Source organism: Calliphora vicina, chromosome 3 (assembly GCF_958450345.1).
Source record: "Calliphora vicina chromosome 3, idCalVici1.1, whole genome shotgun sequence".
Lineage (NCBI taxonomy): Eukaryota > Metazoa > Arthropoda > Insecta > Diptera > Calliphoridae > Calliphora > Calliphora vicina.
Genome location: NC_088782.1, coordinates 126,969,881 through 126,995,471, shown reverse-complemented (window position 1 = coordinate 126,995,471; position 25,591 = coordinate 126,969,881). Strand labels below are relative to the sequence as shown.

The following is a 25,591-nucleotide window of genomic DNA, read 5'->3' as shown; positions in this document are numbered from 1 at the left end:
CATGACCACCTGCTTGTCACTTTTTTGATTACAAAAAGACTGTCAGATAGCTGGTCCAAATTATTGGATGCACATACCGGTTAGTCAGCTACTTAACTAGTTATTTTAACATGTAATAGAAAATTGTAGAAAAATTGAATTTCCCGGCATGAAGATTTTGGGTATTTTTGAAATTGTTTTAGGAATTCTTGAAAAAAATTTTAAATATAAATTTAATTTCAAAACTAATTACAATTGTATTTAAAAATGTATTTTTTTTCAAAAATAAAATTTCCCCAGTTGGATATTTTGGGAATTTTTAAATTTTTTTTAGGAATTTATAAAAAAAATTTATTTTCAAAACTAATAGCAATTGTATTTATGAAATGTATTTTTCTCAAAAATAAAATTTCCCCAGTTGGTTATTTTGGGAATTTTGAAAATTGGTTTAGGAATTCTTAAAAAAAGTTTTAAAATTCAAATTTATTTTCAAAACTAATTATAATTGTATTTAAACATGTATTTTTTTTAAAAATAAAATTTCCCCAGTTGGATATTTTGGGAATTTTTGAAAATTGTTTTAGGAATTCTTAAAAAAAAATTTAAATTTATTTTCAAAACTAATTAAGATTGTATTAAAAAATCAATTATTTTCAAAAATTAAATTTCCCCAGTTGGATATTTTGGGAATTTTTAAAATTGTTTTAGGAATTCATAAAAAAATTTAAAAATTTAAATTTATTTTCAAAACTAATTACAATTGTATTTAAAAAATGTATTTTTTTCAAAAATAAAATTTCCCCAGATGGGTATTTTTGGGAATTTTTAAAATTGTTTTAGGAATTCATAAAAAAATTTTAAAATTAAAATTTATTTTCAAAACTAATTACAATTGTATTTAAAAAATCAATTTTTTTCAAAAAAAAAAATTTCCCCAGTTGGGTATTTTGGGAATTTTTGAAAATTTTTTTAGGAATTCATAAAATATCTTTAAATTTAAGCTAATTGACTAGTTATTTTAACATATAATAGGAAATTGAAGAAAAATTTAATTTCCTGGGTTGAAGATTTTGGGAATTTTCAAAAATTGTTTTAGGAATTCTTGAAAAAAAAATTTGAAGATTTTGGAAATTTTTGAAATCGTTATAGGAATTCGTAAAAAAAAAATTTAAACTCTCCAAAATATTACTTCTGGCGGGTGAAATAACAACTTTCTAAAGTGCAGTAAACAATAAACGTTTAAAGTGTCTACACTCTAGATTACTTAGAGACAATAAAGTGACAATTGTCTTAACTTTAGATTACCTGGGATGTATAAAGTAACCAAAGAGCACATATGTATATGACAAATTACCCAAAATATATCAAATGAAGTTAGCCAATTAGTAACAATTACTGTCTATAAGGGATACATTGAATACTTGCTTAACTGCTGCAGCAGCTCCCAGCATGCTGGGAGCTGTATAAAATTACAAAAATTTTTTAGAATTTTTTTTTTGCCTAGATTTTCGCATTAAATAGTTTCTCTTTCTTTCACTTCCATTTACATTGCGCCCATAGCAAACGTACGCAAACTAACGAACGAACGAACGAACAGTGCTATTATAAACAAATTACATTTTTAACAAGATTTTGACCCAAATTACTACTTGGCACATTTTGACCGCAAATAACACGAACATTGTTCATTTGCTGCTGGTTTTTCATTTAATCTGTGCTAGTTTTTAACAGCAACAACAACACAACACAAAAAAAAATACTTGAATATTTCGGCATTAAAAACTTTCACTTGAAAAAAATTGTTGTTTCGAATTTTATTTTTAAATACAGAAAACAAAAATACCAAAAATATTTTATGAATGAATTCTATTTTTATTTATGGAATTCTGTACTATATTTATACTGCAAGTGTTATTTTATAAAATTTCAACAAAAAAAACTATAAAAAAAAGTTTCGTATACAAAAAAACTTATAAGTAGCACTTATTGAGGTTGTTAATGATGATAAACATTAACTTTATAGCCTCCATACAGTGGGGCTAAAAACGAAACTTTCAAATTAATATTTGGACAAAAATTTAGTTTAAATTAAGAATTTTCTTAAATCCAAAATAAGTAAGAAATTTCCCAACTAGGGAAATTTTATTTTATTTTGGGAATTTTTCAAATTTATTTGAGAATTTAAAAAATTATTTAGGTACAAGTAACATTTTTTTAAAAAATAAAATTTCCCTAGTTGGATATTTTTGAAATTTTTTTAAGTAATTCATAAAAAAAACTTTGTAATTTCAAGAATTATATAAAGTCTTGTTAGATAGTAATGCTTTTTTGTAAAATGGAATTTTTACAAAAATAAAATTTCCCGAGTTGGATATTTTGGGACTTTTTGAAATTTTTTAAGGAATTCATTAAAAACCTTTGTAATTTCAAGAATTTTACCAACTCTTGTTTACTCTCTCTTTTTTAAAAAGGGAATTTTTGCAAAAATATAATTTCCCGAGTTAGATATTTTTTGGGATTTTTTGAAATTTTTTAGGAATTCATTAAAAAACTTTGTAATTTCAAGAATTTTGCGAACTCTTGTCAGTAATTCCTTTTTGAAAAATGAAATTTTTCCAAAAATAAAATTTCCCGAGTTTGGTATTTTGGGAATTTTTTAAATTTTTTTTAGGAATTCATTAAAAATCTGTTAAATTTAAGATTTTTCAATACTGGTTACTATGTTATTTTAAATTAAAAATTTTGCCAAAAATAAAATTTCCCGAGTTAAGGGAATTTTTACAAAAATTTAATTTCCCGAGTTTAAATTGTTTTAGGAATTTCTAGAAAAACTTTATAAATTCTAATATTTTAAGAACTCATGTCAGTAATTCCTTTTTAAAAAGGGAATTTTTGCAAAAATTAAATTTCCCGAGTTAGATATTTTGGGATTTTTTTGATTTTTTTAGGAATTCATTAAAAATCTGTTAAATTTAAGATTTTTCAAAACTTGTTACTATGTTATTTTAAATTAAAAATTTTGCCAAAAATTAAATTTCCCCAGTTAGATATTTTGGGAATTTTTTAAATTGTTTTAGGAATTTCTAGAAAAACTTTGTAAATTCAAAAATTTTAAGAACTCGTGTTAGTATTGCCTTTTTAAAAAAGGAATTTTGCAGAAAATTAAATTTCGCCAGTTGGGTATTTTGGGAATTCTGGAAATTGTGTTAGGAATTCATTAAAAATCTTTTAAATTTAAGATTTTTCAAAACTTGTTACTCATGCCTATTTGAAATAAGGAATTTTGTTGAAAATTAAATTTCCCCAGTTTGATATTTTGGGAATTTTTTAAATTGTTTTAGGAATTTGTAGAAAAACTTTGGAAATTCGAATATTTTATGTACTCGTGTTAGTAATGCCGTTTTAAAAAAGGAATTTTTGTAAAAATAAAATTTCCCGAGTTAGATATTTTGGGAATTTATGAAATTATTTTAGGAATTCTTTAAAAATCTTTTAAATTTAAGATTTTTCAAAACTTGTTACTTATGCTCTTTTGAAATAGGAAATTTTGATGAAAATTAAATTTCCCCAGTTTGATATTTTGGGAGTTTTTTTAATTGTTTTAGGAATTTATAGAAAAACTTTGTAAATTCGAATATTTTAAGTACTCGTGTTAGTAATGCCGTTTTAAAAAGGGAATTTTTGTAAAAATAAAATTTCCCGAGTTAGATATTTTGGGAATTTATGAAATTATTTTAGGAATTCTTTAAAAATCTTTTAAATTTAAGATTTTTCAAAATTTGTTACTTATGCCCTTTTGAAATAGGAAATTTTGATGAAAATTAAATTTCCCCAGTTTGATATTTTGGGAATTTTTTAAATTGTTTTCGGAATTTATAGAAAAACTTTATAAATTCTAATATTTTAAGTACTCGTGTTAGTAATGCCGTTTTAAAAAGGGAATTTTTGTAAAAATAAAATTTCCCGAGTTAGATATTTTGGGAATTTTTGAAATTATTTTAGGAATTCATTAAAAATCTTTTAAATTTAAGATTTTTCAAAACTTGTTACTTATGCCCTTTTGAAATAGGAAATTTTGATGAAAATTAAATTTCCCCAGTTTGATATTTTGGGAATTTTTTAAATTGTTTTAGGAATTTGTAGAAAAACTTTATAAATTCTAATATTTAAAGAACTCGTGTTAGTAATGACAATATAAAAATGGAAATTTTTACAAAAATTAAATTTCCCGAGTTAGAAATTTTGGAAATTATGGAAATAGTTTTTAGGAATTCATATTTTTTTTTTCAATTTAAGAATTTTTTCAAAACTTGTTATTCAAGCCCTTTTGAAATACTGAGTTTTGCTGAAAATAATATTTCCCGAGTTAAGATATTTTGGGAATTTTTCAAATTGTTATCGGAATTCATTGCAAAACTTTAGAATTAAGAATTCTTAAATTTTAAATTAGTAAATTTTGCCAAAAATAATATTTCCCCAGTTTGATATTTTGGGAATTTTTTTAGGAATTTAATAAAAAACGTTAAGATTAATAAATTTTTACAAAACTTACAATTTCCATAAAAAAATGTTTGCAATAAAAAATTCTTGAGTTAAATATTTGAATATTTGAAATTAATTGAGGAATTCATTAAAAAAATTTAAAAATTGTTTCAAAACTTATTCTATTGCCATTTTAAACTAAGAAATTCTGCCAATAATTAAATTTTCTCTGTTTGATATTTTGGGATTTTTTTTTAAATTATTTTAGGAATTCACAAAAAAACCTTAAAATTTAATTATTTTTCAACAATACCTACAATTAATTAATGCTTGTTACTAGTAACGTTTTAAAATAGGAAATTGAAGAAAAATTAACTTTCCCGGTTTAAAGATTTTGGGAATTTTTGAAATTATTTTAGGAATTCTTTAAAAAAATTTTAAAATATATAATTTTTTGAAAAACTAATCACAATTGTATTTTAAAATATGTATTTTTTCCAAAAATAAAATTTCCCCAGTTGGATATTTTGGAAATTTTTTAGAATGTTTAAGGAATTCTTTAAAAAAACGTTTTAATTTTAAGAATTTGTGCAAATTTGTGTAATTTTAAATTAGAAAATTTAAGCAAAAAGAAAATTTCTTTAGGGAATTCAGGAAATTTCTTAGAAAATGGTTAAAAATCAGTTAAATTTAGTAATTAGATTTAGAGATTGTTTACAATTGTTTAAACATTTTAAATATATTTCTGTATTGTGCCCACTGTATTAGCCAGCCTTAAAATTTAGAACAAATAGAGTGGAGTGTGGTGTATTTCCACAAGTTTGTGTGAAAAACAATGGCCTTTAGTTGTTCTTTAACAAGTTGTTTCAGTTTCAGTTGCTTTTGATTATGTTAGTTACCCCCATTAACACCAAGTCTGGTTATGCCTTAACTAATAGTTATACTGTCGGTTAAAATTATTTTTGTATGAAAACTGTCAGTATAACTATTAGTTAAAACATAACCTGAATTCGTGTTACTGGGGGTTAGTGTTATTATTGCTGTACAAATTGTTATTGTTTTGTTACAAATCAACAACAACAACAACATCATCATCATAATTATTACGGTTCATACCTTTTATGAGTATGAATGATCTCTTTAAATGAAATGAGTTTGAGAGTACCAAACTTTAATGGAAACAAGTATGAGTACTTGTTTTGTTGAGTACTCATACTTGCAGTTATTTTTTGTTTGTTTTCATTGTTGGTATTGTTGTTGTTGCTGCTGCGGATACTCACATTTTTTTTTGGTTTTGTGTGTGGAAAATTATTCTATTCTTGTTGATGGTTTTGTTAATTTCTTTTTATTGTTTGTTTTCCGTGGCGTCCCATACGGGACAAAAAAAATGAAAAACAAACCAAAACAAAGAGATTTTTTTTTTTTGAATTGTTTTGGAAAATTTCAAACGTTGCCACTACAACCATTTATCTAGTATTTGTTTTAAATTTTTAAAACGCTGACATCAACACAGCTGCCACTAACAGCCATAGAAGAAGCTACCACCTACAAAAATAAATTTGAAAAAAATACACAAAAGACCTAGAATGAAAAAACTAAACATGAAAAAATATTTAACAAAGTTTTCATTTCCCTTTGGTGCTTTGTAAGGGGTTCGCAAACATGATACTGAGCAAAAAATTATCAATTTGAAGTAAAGTTTTGAAATTTAAAGACAAAATGTTGGGGTTAAATAAAGATTTTTTAAGGTTTTGTTTGTCTGTTTAGTTGAGAATCCCTGTCAGTTTACTGCATTTCATATTCGAGGTAACTTCATATGTACAATTGTTTCTGCGATATTTGTTCAGTTCAATGTATTTTCCACTATGTATTGTGTACGTTGAAAATTGCTCAAAACAGAAAAAAAAAACAAAACTCTGTTTAACAAAATGTTTTCTCAACACGCTAGCATAATACAGCAACAACCTCCGTAGTAGCAGCAGTACCAGTCAACACCATACACTCTGGCTGCTCTACAACAAAAAAAAAGTAGAAGTAATAATAACAACAAAAACAAACAAATAAAGAAGGAGCAGCAAGCAACGACATGTTGGTAAAACAAAACAACAATAAAATCAACCAACAACACACAGCCAAACATAAAAATGTCTGCAGGCCCCCCTCGAAAAAAAAAATTGCAAACATTTACAAGTGAATTTCCGTTGAGGTGTTTATTATTGTTGTTGTTGTTGCTGGCGTTTTTTTCTGTGTTTTGTCTTTTCTACCAACAAGGCGCAAAACAAGCCAAAACAAAAACTCATTCATGTTAAATAATGCCGCATATACACCGGCTTTCATACCCAAAGTTTGTCAAGAGTTTTTTGCAGTTGTTGTTGGTTGCCATAAAAAAAACTACAAAAATAAAGGCAACAACAACAACACTTATTCGCTAGAATCTATTAAAGGGGGGATGTTGTTTAACAAATTGTATCATTGTTGTTCTTGCAGTTCAACCATAAAAACTAAATGCAAAGGGGGATATATAGAAAGAGAGAGAGCGCCACACAACAATTGCACTCTCTGGTGGGGAATAATTATTTTTTGTAGCTAAGAGATGCCACTAAGTTTATAAAAACATATGTATGACTGGTTGCTTTTTTCTAAATGAAAGGAAAAAGTTTTTCGCCATTTTATTTAAAGGGGAAGAGTGAAAACTTTTATTTTTTGTTATTTAAATGCTGTAATTTGTTAAAAGTTTGATTTTTTTTGTCACTTGATTGTAATTTATTGTTTGTTTTTCTATTTTCAGCCATTTTTGAAAGGAATTTACAGCAAGTATTTGTGTATGGGCAAGAAAAATGCAAAAAGGTTAGTATTTGTATTTCAATAAAATTATTTTATTTTAAAAAATTCGTAAAATATAAAACACGAAAAATCAATCCCTAGGAATCCCTAATATATCCAACTAAGGAAATTTATCGCCATATTCATAAACAAATTTTAAATTGAAATTTCCAATAAAAATTTGATTTTTAAACTTTGTTTAAATTTAAAAGAAAATTTATGAATAAGTGCTTTAGTATTTAAGATAATTCCTATTTTTAAAAAATTCTTAAATTTTTCTAAGGAATTCCTAAAACAATCAGAAAATTTCCAATTGGGGAAATTTATTTGAAATTGGATTAAATTTTTTTTTTTTAAATAAATTCCCAAAAAAAATTTAAAAAATCCCAAATTATCCAAATCATTAAATTTTATTAGCAAAATTTTATAAGGACTTAAAATTGCAATACTATTTACAAGTTATTAAGAAAAATCTTTAATTAACAAGTTTTTAAATAAATTCCTAAATTTATTTCCAGAATTCCCAAAATATCTAACTGGGGAAATATTCTCTTTGGCGAAATAACCTAATTTAAAAAGGCAATATAACAAGTTTTCGATAAAATTCTTAAATTTACGAACTTTTAAATAAATTTCTAAAGTTATTTCCAGAATTCTCAAAATATCTAACTGGGGAAATATTCTCTTTGGCGAAATAACCTAATTTAAAATGGCAATACTAACAATTTTTCAAAAAAAATTCTTAAATTTACCAATTTTTAAATAAATTCCTAAATTTATTTCCAGAACTCCCAAAATATCCAACAGGGGAAATATTATGTTTGTCAAAATAACCTAATTTAAAATGGCAATACCAACAAGTTTTCGATAAAATTCTTAAATTTACGGACTTTTAAATAAATTCCTAAATTTATTTCCAGAATTCCCAAAATATCCATCTCGGGAAATTTTCTTTTCTGTTATAATTGGCTATTTTAAATAGTTTCAAAGTAAATTCATAAATTTAAACGTTTTTTTTAACAATTTTAAATAAATTCCTAAAACAATTTTAAAAATTTCCAAAAAACAAATTCCTAAAAAAATTAAATAAAACTTCCACTCGAGAAATTTAGTTTTTGTGAGAATACTAACAAGTTTTGAAATTACTTTAAAATTTTTTATTGAATTTCTAAACGAATTTACAAAATTTTGCAAAAATCGAACTCAGGAAATTTCCCTTTTGACAAGATTTTCCACTTTAAATTGAATTTAGTATAAAAATTATTAAATTTAAACTTTTTTTTAACAAATTCCTAAAATAATTTCCAGAATTCCCAAAATTTCCAGCTGGGGAAATTGTATTTTTGGCTAAATATACTAATTAAAATTGTAGTATTGTCATGTTTTTTAAAAGAAATATAAAATTTAAACTATTTTTTAACAAATTCCTAAAATAATTTCTAGAATATCCAAAATATCCATCTCGGGAAATTGTCTTTTCGGCTAAATATCCTAATTAAAATGGTAGTATTTGCCCTGTTTACGGAATAGTTTTAATATTAATCTTTATCTTAACAAATTCCTTAAACAATTTCCAGAATTCCCAAAATATCCAAACTCGGCAATTTTTCATTTTGGGAAATATTCCTATTTTAAATGGAAATTAAGGAAAGTTTTTAGAAAATTCTTTAATTTTCACGTTTTTTTGTATACAATTGCTATAGCAATTTCTCGAATTCCCAAAATATTCAACTGGGGAAATTTATTTTTTGGGGAAAAGTTTCTATTCCAGAATTCCCAAAATATAAAACTTGGAAAGTTATGTCTTTTGGATTTAAAATCGTAATATTAACATGATTTAGGAAAATTAATTAAATTTTTTTTTATAAATTCCTAAAATAATTTCAAAAATTCTTAAAATATCCCTCTAGGGAAATTTTCTGTTTTTTTTCCAAAATTTCCTATTTAAAATTAATTTTAAGAAAATTCCTAATTTTAAACGATTTTTCTTCAAAAACCTAAAATAATTATAAAATTTTCTTTTTGACAAAATTTTCTCTTTGAAAATAGGAATAAAATTCTTGAATTTATAGAATTTTAAATAAATTCCTAAAATAATTTCCAGAATCTCTAAAAAATACCCAACTCGGGAAATAATCTTTAGCAATAATAACAAGCTTTAGAAAAATTCTGAAATTTACAAGTTTTTTTTTTAATAAATTCCTAAAATATTTTTAAAAATTTCCAAAATTTCCCACTGGGGAAAATTTATTTTTGAAGGAATTTTATGTTTTAAAATGGCATTAAAAAAAAGCTTTCGAAAAATTCTGAAATTTACAAGTTTTTTTTAATAAATTCCTAAAATAATTTCAAAAATTTCCAAAAAGTCCAACTGGGGAAATTTAATTTTTGTAGGAATTTTATGTTTTAAAGTGGCATTTATACATTTTTTTTTCGAAAAATTCTGAAATTTACGTTTTTTAATTCCAAAATTAATTTTAAAAATTCCCAAATATCCATCTCGGCAAATTTAAGTTATTTCAAAACAATAATTTTTTTTAACAATACTAACAACAAATCCGAAATTAATAAATTCCTAAGCAATTTAAAAAATTCCCAAAATTTTCTACTCCGAAATTTTCCTTTTTTTATTTTATTTTTATATGTTTTTTTCTTTTTTTTGGTAAAAAAATATTTTCTCCCAATTTCTGTTTCAAAATTATAGTAGTTTTATTTACAAAAAACCCTTTTATTCTACCTTTTATATACTTTTTGCCTCTTGTTATCTGGTCCCATGGCCATATAGAATTCATTTATGTACCTATTTATTTTATGCAAATTTTTATAAAGGTACTCTACTACTGCACATTTGTTTGTTAGCGGAAAAAGGAAATTGTTTTGCAAGTAACCCAAAAGCAACTATTTTAGCCAGCCAGCAGCCATCACACTACTGCTACACACACACTCTAACACCCTTCTGCAAATACACTGGCATATATTTACACAAACACACACATAGTACATACATACGTATGATTGTACGTATGATTAATATGAAAATAAAACAGCTGGTTGCATATTAACTTCAACTAACTGCGCAAGTTTTAACTCTTTTTGTTTGCCAACGTAAACAAAGCAAAGATATAGAGAGAGAGAGCCAACACTTGTTTACATTTTGTGCAAGTACCATTAGTTTAGGTTATGTTCTCCCCCTACCCCACCATGTTCCACAGTTGGCGCCTACATCTTTACCATTAAAACAAAATGAGTGCGTGTTTGAACTCTCTTTGCCATTCACTTTTTTGTTTCTTCTTCACCCAACCATCTCCTCTTTTAAAGAGTGTGTAATTTTGTATTTTGCATACATTTACATACGTTCATACATATGTATGTATTTGAATTGATGAAAGAAAAACAAGAAGGAAAAACATTTTTTGCGGTTGTTTGTTAAGGTTGCCAGTTGGCAGTTTTTTTTGGTAAGCTTCAGGAAAGTTCTTACATTTTGTAGGTTTTTTGAAACATTTCTTAAGAATTTTAAAAGTTTTAAACGTAAGAAATTAATATGAAAAGTTTGGAAAAATCGCCAAATTATTTTTATTTTCCAATATTTTTATACTTTTTTTTAAAATATCCGGATAATTTCACAAATAAAATTGGGATATTATTCGAATAAAAAACCGAATAATCGAATATATTTCCTTAAAAATAGTTTTCTTATTTTTATTTTTGAATATCATTATAATAAATATTTTTTTATAAAAACATCCGAATAATTTTACGAATAAAAACCAGATATTGTTCGAATAAAAAAACCGAATAATCGATTTTTTATTTCCAATGATATTGATAATACATTTTCTTTCCAAATATCCCGACAATTTTACGAATTAATAACGGATAAAAAACCGAATAATCGAATATATTTTCTTAAAAATAGTTTTCTTATTTTTTATTGTCCAATATCATTATAATACAGCTTTTTTTATCAATACATCCGGATAATTTTACGAGTAAAAATCGTATATTATTCGAATAAAAAAAGGAAAAATCAACTAAAAAATTGTTTTATTAATTTTATTTTCCGATATTTTATATTTTTTTTCAAAATATCCGGATAATTTTACGAGTAAAAATCGTATATTATTCGAATAAAAAAAGGAAAAATCAACTAAAAAATTGTTTTATTAATTTTATTTTCCGATATTTTATATTTTTTTTCAAAATATCCGGATAATTTCACGAATAAAAACCGGATATTATTCGAATAAAAACCCGAATAATCGAATGTATTTCCTAAAAAAATATTTTATTTCTATTTTCCAATATCATTATAATACAACTTTTTTATCAAAATATCCGGATAATGATACGCACAAAAATTGGATATTATTCGAATAAAAAATCGAATAATCGAATATAATTCCTAAATAAATATTTTATTTCTGTTTTCCAATATCATTGTAATACAGATTTTTTATCAAATCATCCGGATAATTTTACCAATAAAATTCGGATATTATTCGAATGAAAAAAGAAAAAATTGAATAAAAAAGTTTTCATATTTTTATTTTCCAATATCGTTATAATACAACTTTTTTGTCAAAATATCCGGATAATTTTAAGCACAAAAATCGGATATTATTCCAATAAAAAACCGAATAATCGAATATATTTCCTAAAAAAATATTTTATTTTTATTTTCTAATATCATTATAATACAGATTTTTTATCAAAACATCCGTATAATTTTACCAATAAAATTCGGATATTATTCGAATAAAAAACTAAAAATTTAGTAAAAAAAAATTTCTTATTTTTATTTTCCTATATCATTGTAATATAACTTTTTTATGAAAATATCCGGATAATATGAAGTACAAAACTCGGATATTATTCGAATAAAAAAACCGAATAATCGAATATACATATATCCTAAAAAATAGTTTTCTTATTTTTATTTTTCAATATCTTTATAATACAGATTTTTATATAAAAAATTGGAATAACGTTACAACTAAAAATCGTATAATTCGAATAAAAATCGGATATTATTCGAATAAAAAATCAAAAACCTAATATTTTTTAAAAAAAAAAATAATTTTCAATACCACTATACAATTTTTTATTCGGATAATTTTACGAATAAAAACCGAATATTATTCGAATAAAAAACCGAATAATCGAATATATTTCCTAAAAAATAGTTTTCTTATTTTTATTTTTCAATATCATTATAATACAGCTCTTTATAAAAATATCCGGATAATGACGCACAAAAATGGGATATTATTCGAATAAAAAACAGAATAATCGAATATATTTCCTAAACAAATATTTTATTTCTATTTTCCAATATCATTAAAATACAGATTTTTTATCAAAACATCCGCATATTTTACCAATAAAATTCGAATATTATTCGAATAAAAAAAGAAAAAATTTAATAAAAAAGTTTTCTTATTTTTATTTTCCAATATCATTATAATACAACTTTTTTATCAAAATATCTGGATAATTTTACGTATAAAAATCTGATATTATTCGAATAAAAAACCGAATAATCGAATATATTTCATAAAAAAAATACTTTTTTATTTTCCAATAACATTATAATACAGATATTTTTAATCAAATATCCGGATAATTTTTCGAATAAAAACCGAATATTATTCGAATAAAAACCTAAAAATATAATAATTTTCCAAAATTAGTTTTCAATACCATTACACAATTTTATTTTTTCAAAATATTCGGATAATTTTGCGAATAAAAACCGAATATTATTCGAATAAAAAACCGAATAATCGAATATATTTCCTAAAAAAATTGTTTTCTTATTTTTATTTTCCAATACCATTATAAAACAGCTTTTATATAAAAATATCCGAACAATCTTACGATTAAAAACCATTATTATTCGAATAAAAAACCAAACAACCGAATAAATTTCACAAAAAATAATTTTCTTATTTTTATTTTGAAATATCAATATTATAATAATTTTAGAATAATTTTACGAATAAAACTTTAAGTCTGCCTTACTATACGCAGACAATATGGATATCCAGTAATAGATATTTCAAAGACCTTTGCATAGGCGTATATAAGTCCAAAATATGTATGACATACAATTGTTCAAAACCGGGAAAAATATATTTTACCTCGATTTTTTTTTTACCAACAAAAATTTTTTGTTGTAAATTTTTTTTTTTAAATTAAAAAAAAACTGAAAAAAATGTATCTATAAAATGTTTGTCACTAATAAATAAGTTTTTTTTTTAAATTTTGAATAAGTGGTCAAGTTATATTTTGCTTTCTATTGGAAAATTTATGCTCAAGTCCTTTGTCCCTATGATTTATCTGGCCACACTATTTATTGTTTGCTATTGCAACATCAATGAAACGATCTCTGTGTTGTCTGGTGAGTTGAGCAAAAGTAAGTGAGTGAGTAAAAATGAAAAGAGCGTGTATAAAATAAAAAAAATGTTTGGTGAATTATTTTTTTTGTCTGCTTTCTTTTATTATTTTTATACATAAACATTAGTCTTAAAAGCGCATTTGAAGCGTAAAAGTGCACGCGTTTTTTAAAACAATTACAATGTACAAATATTTCACAAATTTTTAAAATATACAACAAAAAAAGTACCAAAAAAAAACGAATTATTAATAATTATTCGCAATTTCAAATAGCTACCAACCATAAAATATCAACCAAAAGATAAATATAAAAGAAAATAAAAAGAAAAATTAAAAAAAAAATATGAAAATATTTCTTAATTTTTTTTTTTAAAGAAATATGAAAAAAAGTGAATTTTTCACGTGATATGTATGATAGATATTATGTGTGTAGTCTGTGCAAAACCAATGATAAGATTGTTGCTTATTTTTTGCGGGTTTTAAATTTAGAAATTCGGCACAAATAATCGCTTTATGGCACACAAATATGCCATTTAGAAAAGTTGTTGTTTGTTGTTGTAAAAATAATTTATCATCTCACTACCCAAAAAAATTGTTGGTTTCATGCCGTTGTTTGTTTAAGTTTTCAGCGGCAGACAGGCAGCAGCAATAATAATGTGGCCAGTTTAGTTTCTGCAGGTATTTATTTTGACAAAAATTGATTTATTTTTCTTTAGTTAAGTTTAATTTAATGTTTAAATAACAAAAAACCAAACACACACACACTCTTATTTACTCTCATAAATTTCTATCCTTAATGAGCAAATTTTGTTAATAGATGTTTTGTTTACATAGTGTTGTTTGTATTGTTGTTGTTTTGGTTAGAGTTTGTTTGTTATTGTTTGCCCCCCAAAAAATTTCACGCGCCTGCAGGCTTTGCTTTGTTTATCAATTGATTTCTTATGTTGTTTTTGGGTTTTCTCCTATTTTTTGCACTTTTTTTTATCAATTGATTTTTTTGATTGAGTAAACATCAATGCTGCTGTTGATTTTTCATACCGTAGTAGTTGTTGCTATTTTATATACAATATTTCTTTTCGGTTCGTTCGTTTCGGCTTGTTTCATTGATAAAAAATTAATCAATCATCTGTAAATTAAAACTGTTGGGTGATAATAAAAATATGAACTAAACTTTGAAATTTTGTTTTCGGCAAAATCTAAATTTTAAATGTTTTACTTTTTGCTAAAAAAAAATACTCTAGACGAGTAGACGAAAGTTAAATAAAGAGAGTTTTAAAGGCCGATATAACTTGAAATTGTATAAGAAAACTATTTTTTAGGAAATATATTCGATTATTTGGTTGTTGTTCGTAAAATTATCCGGATATTTTGATAAAAAAAGCTGTATTATAATGATATTGGAAATCAAAAATAAGAAAATACTTTTATAGGAAATATATTAGATTTTTGGTTTTTTATTCGAATAATAGCCGGTTTTAATTCGTAAAATTATACGGATATTTTGATAAAAAAAGGCGGCATTATAATGATATTGGATTAAGAAAACAAATTTTTTTAGAAAATATATTCGATTATGTATTCGGTTTTTATATGAATAATATCCGGTTTTTATTCGTAAAATTATTCGGATATTTTAAAAACAAAGTATTATAAAAATATTGGAAATAAAAATATATAAATACTTTTCTAGGAAATATATTCGATTGTTCGGATTTTTACGGTTTTTATTCGTAAAATTATCCCGATATTTTGATAAAAAAAATGTATTATTTTGTATTGGAAACTATATTGGAATATTCCATTTTTTCGAATAATGTCCGGTTTTTATTCCTAAAATTATCTGGATATTTTGTTAAGAAATTTATTAAAATGATTTTGGAAAATAAAAATAAGAAAAGAATTTTTTAGTAAATATATTGAATTATTCGGTTTTTTATTCGAATAATATCCCATTTTTCATTGTAAAATTATCCGGATATTTTGATAAATAAAATTGGATGTAAAAATAAGAAATATATTCGATTATTCGGTTTTTATTCTAATAATATCCGGTTTTTATTCGTAAAATTATCCGGATATTTTGATCAAAAACCTGTATTATAATAATATTTGAAAATAGAAATAAGAAAACTATTTTTTTTAGGAAATATATTCGATTATGTATTCGGTTTTTATATGAATAATATCCGGTTTTTATTCGTAAAATTATTCGGATATTTTAAAAACAAAGTATTATAAAAATATTGGAAATAAAAATATATAAATACTTTTCTAGGAAATATATTCGATTATTCGGTTTTTTATTCGAATGATATCCGATTTTTATTCGTAAAATTATCCCGATATTTTGATAAAAAATCTGCATTGTAATTTTATTGGAAAGTAAAAATAAGAAATCTATTTATTAGGAAATATATTCGATTATTCGGTTTTTTATTCGAATAATATCCGATTTTTATTCGTAAAATTATCCCGATATTTTGATAAATAAAGCTGCTTTATAATGATATTGGAAAATCAAAATAAGAAAAATATATTTTTTTAGAAAATATATTCGATTATTCGTTTTTTATTCGAATAATAACCGGTTTTTATTCGTAAAATTATCGGAATATTTTGATAAAAATAAGCTTTATTATAATGATAAGAAAATATTTTTTTTATTAAATAGATTCGATTATTCGGTTTTTTATTCGAATAAAATCCGGTATTTATTGGTAAAATTATCCGGATATTAAAATTTTTTTTTTAAAAAAGCTATTGCACAAACATAATCGGGCAGCTTCAAATGGAGTCAATTTATAAAATTGACAAGCGTTAAAATCGATATGAACCCGAAACCATTTAAAGCAAATGCCACTTTGATTCAAATTAGCTGAATCACCGATTCACCGCGATTCAACCGATAGCAACGTAGAAAGTTCTCAGGCAACTTGAACTTTCTACGTTGCTATCGGTGAATCTGTGAATAAATAACAAAAAGAAACTGACAGAATTGTCTATTATATTATTTAGGGAACCTTAAGGATCGTATTATATTGAGACCTTTCATTTACATTCCAGCAAATTTCGTTTGTGATCTACCATGATTATATCTATTCCTTTGAAGTAGTCATTAACTTTAATACAACAGAAATCCTAACTGAAAACTTCCACTAAATTCTCATTAATGTTTTTTTATATTCTCTTAATTCCCTTACCACCTGTACTCTCTAGGGAGATTAGATGTAGCTGGACACATGTTTGAACTTAATTTTGTATTTGAAAAGTTCAAACACGTTTTACGTTTCTTTTTTTTTTTTTGGACGCTGACAGTTCCTTCATTAACACAATAAAAGAGTGAGTCAAAACGGAAGTGAAGTTAATTCAAAGGAAAAGGAAAAACTGTATATGTCTAACAAATAAATAACAACTGTCAAAAAGAAGAGGAAACCAGAAAAAAAAACAGCAACTACCAAACAATATTCGTCCACAACATTTGAAGGCATCTACAAATGTACTACAACTGTATAAAGATTTCGCACTTTGGTTTTCTTTTTGGTTTGCACCAGCAACAAAATAAAAACTCTTGTCAAACTTTTGTGTTTTGTTGTTGTTGTTTTTGTGTGTAAAATAAATGTAATAAATTTGTACATGATTCAGTTACAAACAGCAACAAAAATTAAAAAAAAAACAGCAACACAATTGTGAGGTTAAATGTTTAAACTCTCACCTCTCCTTTTGGGGAAGAAAGTAAGTCGCAAGTCAGTGTGTAATTGTTGGCTTCAGTCAGTGTTTGTGGAAGTTGCCCCCAAATACATGAAAAGTTAATGCCACAAAGGCATTTGTATCTATGTGAGTATATTATTTGTAAAGCTTACAATGTCACTGAAATTTTTAATTACAATTTGTCAGATGTTTATTTTTCAGCTTAAAAAAATTTCATTTTTTTTCATCTCTCTGATATTTTGTACAGCAGCAAACCAGAGTACATTTGCTGTTGTAACTTTTAACTTTTGTCTTTTTTTTCTTTTGGGAAGGGGGGAAGTGAGAGTGTGTATAATTTGAAGTCACAAACATGAGGAAGTAAATTTGGGGTATATTTACAAAACATCTTGCACCACAGGAGGTTTGGTAGGAAATGACTTTTCTTTACAAATAAAAGGAATGAAAAAAAGACAGTAAAATAAATGTAATTGTTATAAGGTAAAAATCCTTGCTACAATATAAAGGAGGTGAGAATAAGAGTTAATTTCATTTTAAATGACTTTTGAACACTTTGCACAAGTCATGTTGTGGCAAAGGAAAACAAGTACTAAGGCACATCTTGTTCATGGAGGAAACTAAGAAGAAAGAAGGGTATCATTTCAAGGGTTTTAATCAAAGCAATAAGGCCTGTAGGTGTTTTAGCTTTAGTATTCTAGCACTTTTGCCAAATTTATAAATTTCAAATAAAATTCTTGGAAATTTAAATAGTCTTGCAAAATACTATTTCAATTTCTTAATAACTTTTATTATGTAAAATTCTTTACAAAGTATATATTTCTCAAGTTTTTGTCTTTATTAGTTATTTAATTTAATAATTACATGGATGTTTACAACATAATATAAACTGTAGTTTGATTTTGATCTAATAGTTTAAATCAAATTATTACTTTAACACTCAAACTTGACTATAAAACTAAGTTAAGGCAAATGGCAAGGATAAAGTTTTGTATACAGATTTTGTATAAAGAATCTAGAATAGAGCAACTTTTTTCTATAAAAACTTGCTCTAGACTAGAGCAACTTTTTTCTATAAAAACTTGCTCTAGACTAGAGCAACTTTTTTCTATAAAAACTTGCTCTAGACTAGAGCAACTTTTTTCTATAAAAACTTGCTCTAGACTAGAGCAACTTTTTTCTATAAAAACTTGCTCTAGACTAGAGCAACTTTTTTCTATAAAAACTTGCTCTAGACTAGAGCAACTTTTTTCTATAAAAACTTGCTCTAGACTAGAGCAACTTTTTTCTATAAAAACTTGCTCTAGACTAGAGCAACTTTTTTCTATAAAGAACTTGCTCTAGACTAGAGCAACTATTTTCTATAAAAACTTGCTCTAGATTAGAGCAACTTTTTTCTATAAAAAAACTTGCTCTAGACTAGAGCAACTTTTTTCTATAAAAAAACTTGCTCTAGACTACAGCAACTTTTTTCTATAAAAAAACTTGCTCTAGACTAGAGCAACTTTTTTCTATAAAAAAACTTGCTCTAGACTAGAGCAACTTTTTTCTATAAAAAAACTTGCTCTAGACTAGAGCAACTTTTTTCTATAAAAAAACTTGCTCTAGACTAGAGCAACTTTTTTCTATAAAAAAACTTGCTCTAGACTAGAGCAACTTTTTTCTATAAAAAAACTTGCTCTAGACTAGAGCAACTTTTTTCTATAAAAAAACTTGCTCTAGACTAGAGCAACTTTTTTCTATAAAAAAACTTGCTCTAGACTAGAGCAACTTTTTTCTATAAAAAAACTTGCTCTAGACTAGAGCAACTTTTTTCTATAAAAAAACTTGCTCTAGACTAGAGCAACTTTTTTCTATAAAAAAACTTGCTCTAGACTAGAGCAACTTTTTTCTATAAAAAAACTTGCTCTAGACTAGAGCAACTTTTTTCTATAAAAAAACTTGCTCTAGACTAGAGCAACTTTTTTCTATAAAAAAACTTGCTCTAGACTAGAGCAACTTTTTTCTATAAAAAAACTTGCTCTAGACTAGAGCAACTTTTTTCTATAAAAAAACTTGCTCTAGACTAGAGCAACTTTTTTCTATAAAAAAACTTGCTCTAGACTAGAGCAACTTTTTTCTATAAAAAAACTTGCTCTAGACTAGAGCAACTTTTTTCTATAAAAAAACTTGCTCTAGACTAGAGCAACTTTTTTCTATAAAAAAACTTGCTCTAGACTAGAGCAACTTTTTTCTATAAAAAAACTTGCTCTAGACTAGAGCAACTTTTTTCTATAAAAAAACTTGCTCTAGACTAGAGCAACTTTTTTCTATAAAAAAACTTGCTCTAGACTAGAGCAACTTTTTTCTATAAAAAAACTTGCTCTAGACTAGAGCAACTTTTTTCTATAAAAAAACTTGCTCTAGACTAGAGCAACTTTTTTCTATAAAAAAACTTGCTCTAGACTAGAGCAACTTTTTTCTATAAAAAAACTTGCTCTAGACTAGAGCAACTTTTTTCTATAAAAAAACTTGCTCTAGACTAGAGCAACTTTTTTCTATAAAAAAACTTGCTCTAGACTAGAGCAACTTTTTTCTATAAAAAAACTTGCTCTAGACTAGAGCAACTTTTTTCTATAAAAAAACTTGCTCTAGACTAGAGCAACTTTTTTCTATAAAAAAACTTGCTCTAGACTAGAGCAACTTTTTTCTATAAAAAAACTTGCTCTAGACTAGAGCAACTTTTTTCTATAATCGAATAAAAACCTGAATAATCGAATATATTTCCTAAAAATTAGTTTACTTAGTTTTATTTTCCAATGCAGAATAATTCAGCTTTTTTATTAAAATATTCGGATAATTTTACGAATAAAACCGGAGTTTATTCGAATAAAAAACCGAATAATCGAATATATTTCCTAAAAAATAGTTTTCTTATTTTTATTTTTCAGTATTATTATAACAATTTTTTTTTTTAATATCCGTATAATTTTACGAATAAAAACCGGATGTTATTCGAATAGAAAACTAAATAATCGAATATATTTCCTAAACAATACTTTTTTATTTTTACTCTAATATCATTATAAATAGCTTTTTTATCAAAATATCTGGATAATTTTACGAATAAAGACTGGATATTATTCGAATAAAAAACCGAATAATCGAATATATTTCCTAAAAAATAGTTTTCTTAGTTTTATTTTCCAATGCAGAATAATACAGTTTTTTTTATTAAAATATCCGGATAATTTTACGAATAAAAACCAGATATTATTCGAATAAAAAAAACAAATAATCGAATATATTTTCTAAAAAATTGTTTTCTTATTTTTAGTTTCACTTTAATAATATTTTTTTTTTCAAAATATCCGGATAATTTAACGATTAACACTTGCTCTAAACAAGAGCAACTTTTTCATATTAAAACTTGTTGTAAACTAGAGTAACTTTTTTTCTATAAAAATTAAATTAGTGCAAATTTTTTGCTATAAAATTTCTTTAAACTAGAGCAACTTTTATCTATAAAAACTTGTTCTAGTCGAGAGCAACATTTTTCTATAACAACTTGCTCTAGTCGAGAGCAACTTTTTTGCTCTAGTCGAGAGCAATTTGTTTCTATAAAAAACTTGCTTTAGATTAGAGCAACTTTTTTCTAGAAAAAAACTTTCTATAAAAACTTGCTCTAGTGTAGAGTAACTTTTTTTGCTAAGACTCTTTTATATAAATCTGATTAGTAAATATTTAAAATTTACATGCTTAAGTGCCTTAAGAATCCTTTTTTTCTCATACCCTTTTCTTCAGAGTATTAACTCACAGGTCATTGAATTTGTGGACAACATATGTGACTACATAACTATTTCTAAGATAACAATATTCCTAAGGATATTATTGTAACTGATAGCAGTAGATTTAACTGTAATTTAACATAAGTTTACATTACCCTTGTTATACAATATAAAAAAAAACAACTTGATTCTTAAACCCAACCCGACAACATAACCCTCTTGCTTGTCATCTTGGCATTCGTTTCTATTTATTTTTTTGTTAACAATTGATACAATGTGACAATAAAACTTGCTGAAATCTTTATCGGTATCATCTTGGCCGCAATAAAAACCTAACCAACTAAATTCAATCCAATCCAATTTAATCTAATGTATTAAAGTAAAGAAGAAAAGAAAAATACCACTTTGTATTTATAAAGATTGTAAAAGTTATTTTTATTTTTACAATTTTACCTAAAACAACATTTACACTCAACACATGTAAGAGTTTTTTTTAGGGGTGAGTAAAGAGAGAGAGGGAGGTAGGGAGAAGAGAACCCTTGCTTTTCTAGTTTATACGTATTTATTTATTATAGCAACCTTCAAAATCTTTGTTAGTAATTGCACATTATATTGACTTTTACAATGACATTCATGACCACTTCTACTTACGTTATTATTTTTACAATATTTTTCTAAACTCATTGAAAAATTATACTTCAACCGCTTTGACCATACATCCATACATATGTATGTGTAATGTGTGTTGGCTTTGAGTGTGAGTAGTTTGGTTGTCATACCCATGAATGGCTCGTTGTAATAAATTTATTGCTTTATCATCAAAATTGCTTTAAACAGCAATTGAGTGAGTTCATTTCATTTCAATTCAGTTCAGTCCTTTTCAATTTTTATTACACTCGTAGTCAAGTTTTATCCTTTTTTTTAGTTCTGTGTTATGTGTTCTTTGGTTTTTATTTTTATTTGCCCCTGTGATGTGATGTGTTGTGTTTTTCTCTTTTGTATTAATTTTTATTTAAACGTCTGATTATTGCTGTAACTTTTCTTGTTGTTCTGGTATTCTTAAGTTTTCTTAACTTGTTGTTGTTTGCAAAGCTTTAGTGTGGCAATGTGGGTCACACCAAAACAACATCTAAATACGTTTTACAGTGTTTTTTCTCTACTTTAACGTTCAAATAAAACCGTAACCACAGACATTTACATTGGCGGTTTGGCTTTGAACACAACGATACTTAAATGAAAACTACAAAAAGCAAAAAAAAAAATAACTAAAGAAAAACAATCTGTGTATAGAAAAACTTCCATATCAAATGTTGAATAAACTATACATTTACACTTACTCGTGGCAATATAGTTCAAATTCAATTTAATTTTCCAATACAGAGATTCCGAAATGAAAAGGTTTTTCAAGAGCAAGATTTTAAAGAAAATACAAAAAGTTGCAAGTTTTTATAGAAAAAAGTTGCTCTAGTCTAGAGCAATGTTTTATAGAAAATAGTTGCTCTAGTCTAGAGCAATGTTTTATAGAAAATAGTTGCTCTAGTCTAGAGCAATGTTTTATAGAAAAAAGTTGCTCTAGTCTAGAGCAAGTTTTTATAGAAAAAAGTTGCTCTAGTCTAGAGCAAGTTTTTATAGAAAAAAGTTGCTCTAGTCTAGAGCAAGTTTTTATAGAAAAAAGTTGCTCTAGTCTAGAGCAAGTTTTTATAGAAAAAAGTTGCTCTAGTCTAGAGCAAGTTTTTATAGAAAAAAGTTGCTCTAGTCTAGAGCAAGTTTTTATAGAAAAAAGTTGCTCTAGTCTAGAGCAAGTTTTTATAGAAAAAAGTTGCTCTAGTCTAGAGCAAGTTTTTATAGAAAAAAGTTGCTCTAGTCTAGAGCAAGTTTTTATAGAAAAAAGTTGCTCTAGTCTAGAGCAAGTTTTTATAGAAAAAAGTTGCTCTAGTCTAGAGCAAGTTTTTATAGAAAAAAGTTGCTCTAGTCTAGAGCAAGTTTTTATAGAAAAAAGTTGCTCTAGTCTAGAGCAAGTTTTTATAGAAAAAAGTTGCTCTAGTCTAGAGCAAGTTTTTATAGAAAAAAGTTGCTCTAGTCTAGAGCAAGTTTTTATAGAAAAAAGTTGCTCTAGTCTAGAGCAAGTTTTTATAGAAAAAAGTTGCTCTAGTCTAGAGCAAGTTTTTATAGAAAAAAGTTGCTCTAGTCTAGAGCAAGTTTTTATAGAAAAAAGTTGCTCTAGTCTAGAGCAAGTTTTTATAGAAAAAAGTTGCTCTAGTCTAGAGCAAGTTTTTATAGAAAAAAGTTGCTCTAGTCTAGAGCAAGTTTTTATAGAAAAAAGTTGCTCTAGTCTAGAGCAAGTTTTTATAGAAAAAAGTTGCTCTAGTCTAGAGCAAGTTTTTATAGAAAAAAGTTGCTCTAGTCTAGAGCAAGTTTTTATAGAAAAAAGTTGCTCTAGTCTAGAGCAAGTTTTTATAGAAAAAAGTTGCTCTAGTCTAGAGCAAGTTTTTATAGAAAAAAGTTGCTCTAGTCTAGAGCAAGTTTTTATAGAAAAAAGTTGCTCTAGTCTAGAGCAAGTTTTTATAGAAAAAAGTTGCTCTAGTCTAGAGCAAGTTTTTATAGAAAAAAGTTGCTCTAGTCTAGAGCAAGTTTTTATAGAAAAAAGTTGCTCTAGTCTAGAGCAAGTTTTTATAGAAAAAAGTTGCTCTAGTCTAGAGCAAGTTTTTATAGAAAAAAGTTGCTCTAGTCTAGAGCAAGTTTTTATAGAAAAAAGTTGCTCTAGTCTAGAGCAAGTTTTTATAGAAAAAAGTTGCTCTAGTCTAGAGCAAGTTTTTATAGAAAAAAGTTGCTCTAGTCTAGAGCAAGTTTTTATTCGTTAAATTATTCGGATATTTTCAAAAAAAATTATTCAAAATATTCGAAAGTAAAAATAAGAAAACCATTTTTTAGGAAAAATATTAGATTTTTCGGTTTTTTATTCGATTAATATCCGGTTTTTATTCGTAAAATTATCAGGATATTTTGATAAAAAAACTGCATTAAAAAATAAAAATAAGAAAATAATTTCTTAGGAAATATATTCGATTATTCGGTTTTTTATTCGAATAATATTTGGTTTTTATTCGTAAAATTATCAGGATATTTCAATAAAAAAAAACTGAATTAAAAAATAAAAATAAGAAAATAATTTTTTAGGAAATATATTCGATTATTCGGTTTTTTATTCGAATAATATCCGATTTTTATTCGTAAAATTATCCGTAGATTTTGATAATAAAGCTGTATTACAAAGATATTGGAAAATAAAAATAAAAAAACAATTTTTTATGAATTATATTCGATTATTCGGTTTTTTATTCGAATAATATCCGGTTTTTATTCGTAAAATGATCAGGATATTTTGATAAAAGAAGCTGTATTATAATGTTATTGGAAAATAAAAATAAAAAAAGTATTTTTTTTATGAAATATATTCGATTATTCGGTTTTTTATTCGAATAATATCCGGTTTTTATTCGTAGAATTATCAGGATTTTTTGATAAAAAATCTGTATTATAATGATAGTGGAAAATAAAAATAAGAAAATATTTTTTTAGGAAATATATTCGATTATTCGGTTTTTTATTCGATTAATATCCGGTTTTTATTCGTAAAATTATCAGGATATTTTGATAAAAAAAACTGCATTAAAAAATAATAATAAGAAAATAATGTTTTATGAAATATATTCTATTATTCGGTTTTTTATTCGAATAATATTTGGTTTTTATTCGTAAAATTATCAGGATATTTCGATAAAAAAAACTGCATTAAAAAATAAAAAAATAATTTTTTAGGAAATATATTCGATTATTCGGTTTTTTATTCGAATAATATTTGGTTTTTATTCGTAAAATTATCAGAATAGTTTTATAAATAAGCTGTATTATGATGATATTGGAAAATAAAAATAAAAAAATAATTTTTTAGGAAATATATTCGATTATTCGGAATTTCATTCGAATAATATCGGATTTTTATTCGTAAAATTATCCGTAGATTTTGATAATAAAGCTGTATTACAAAGATATTGGAAAATAAAAATAAAAAAACAATTTTTTATGAATTATATTCGATTATTCGGTTTTTTATTCGAATAATATCCGGTTTTTATTCGTAAAATTATCAGGATATTTAGATAAAAGAAGCTGTATTATAATGTTATTGGAAAATAAAAATAAAAAAATATTTTTTTATGAAATATATTCGATTATTCGGTTTTTTATTCGAATAATATCCGGTTTTTATTCGTAAAATTATCAGGATAGTTTGATAAAAAAAGCTGTATTATAATGATATTGGAAAATAAAAATAAGAAAATATTTTTTTAGGAAATATATTTGAATATTCGGGTAAAGCAAGTTTTTATAGAAAAAGTTTGGGAATTACTTCTCCCCCTTTTGGTTAGAAGTATAGGTTT

The 25,591-nt window shown here is 24.8% G+C and overlaps 1 protein-coding gene across 3 annotated transcripts in view; it reads left to right on the top strand.

Moving 5' to 3' along the window:
- MYPT-75D (Myosin phosphatase targeting subunit 75D) overlaps positions 1–25,591 on the top strand; it is a 120,611-nt gene that overhangs the window by 43,123 nt on the left and 51,897 nt on the right. For all 3 annotated transcript variants that reach the window (XM_065504836.1, XM_065504835.1, XM_065504837.1), the window contains exon 2: positions 7,250–7,308. The gene's annotated coding sequence lies outside the window, so the exon portion shown is untranslated. The remainder of the gene's footprint in view (positions 1–7,249; positions 7,309–25,591) is intronic.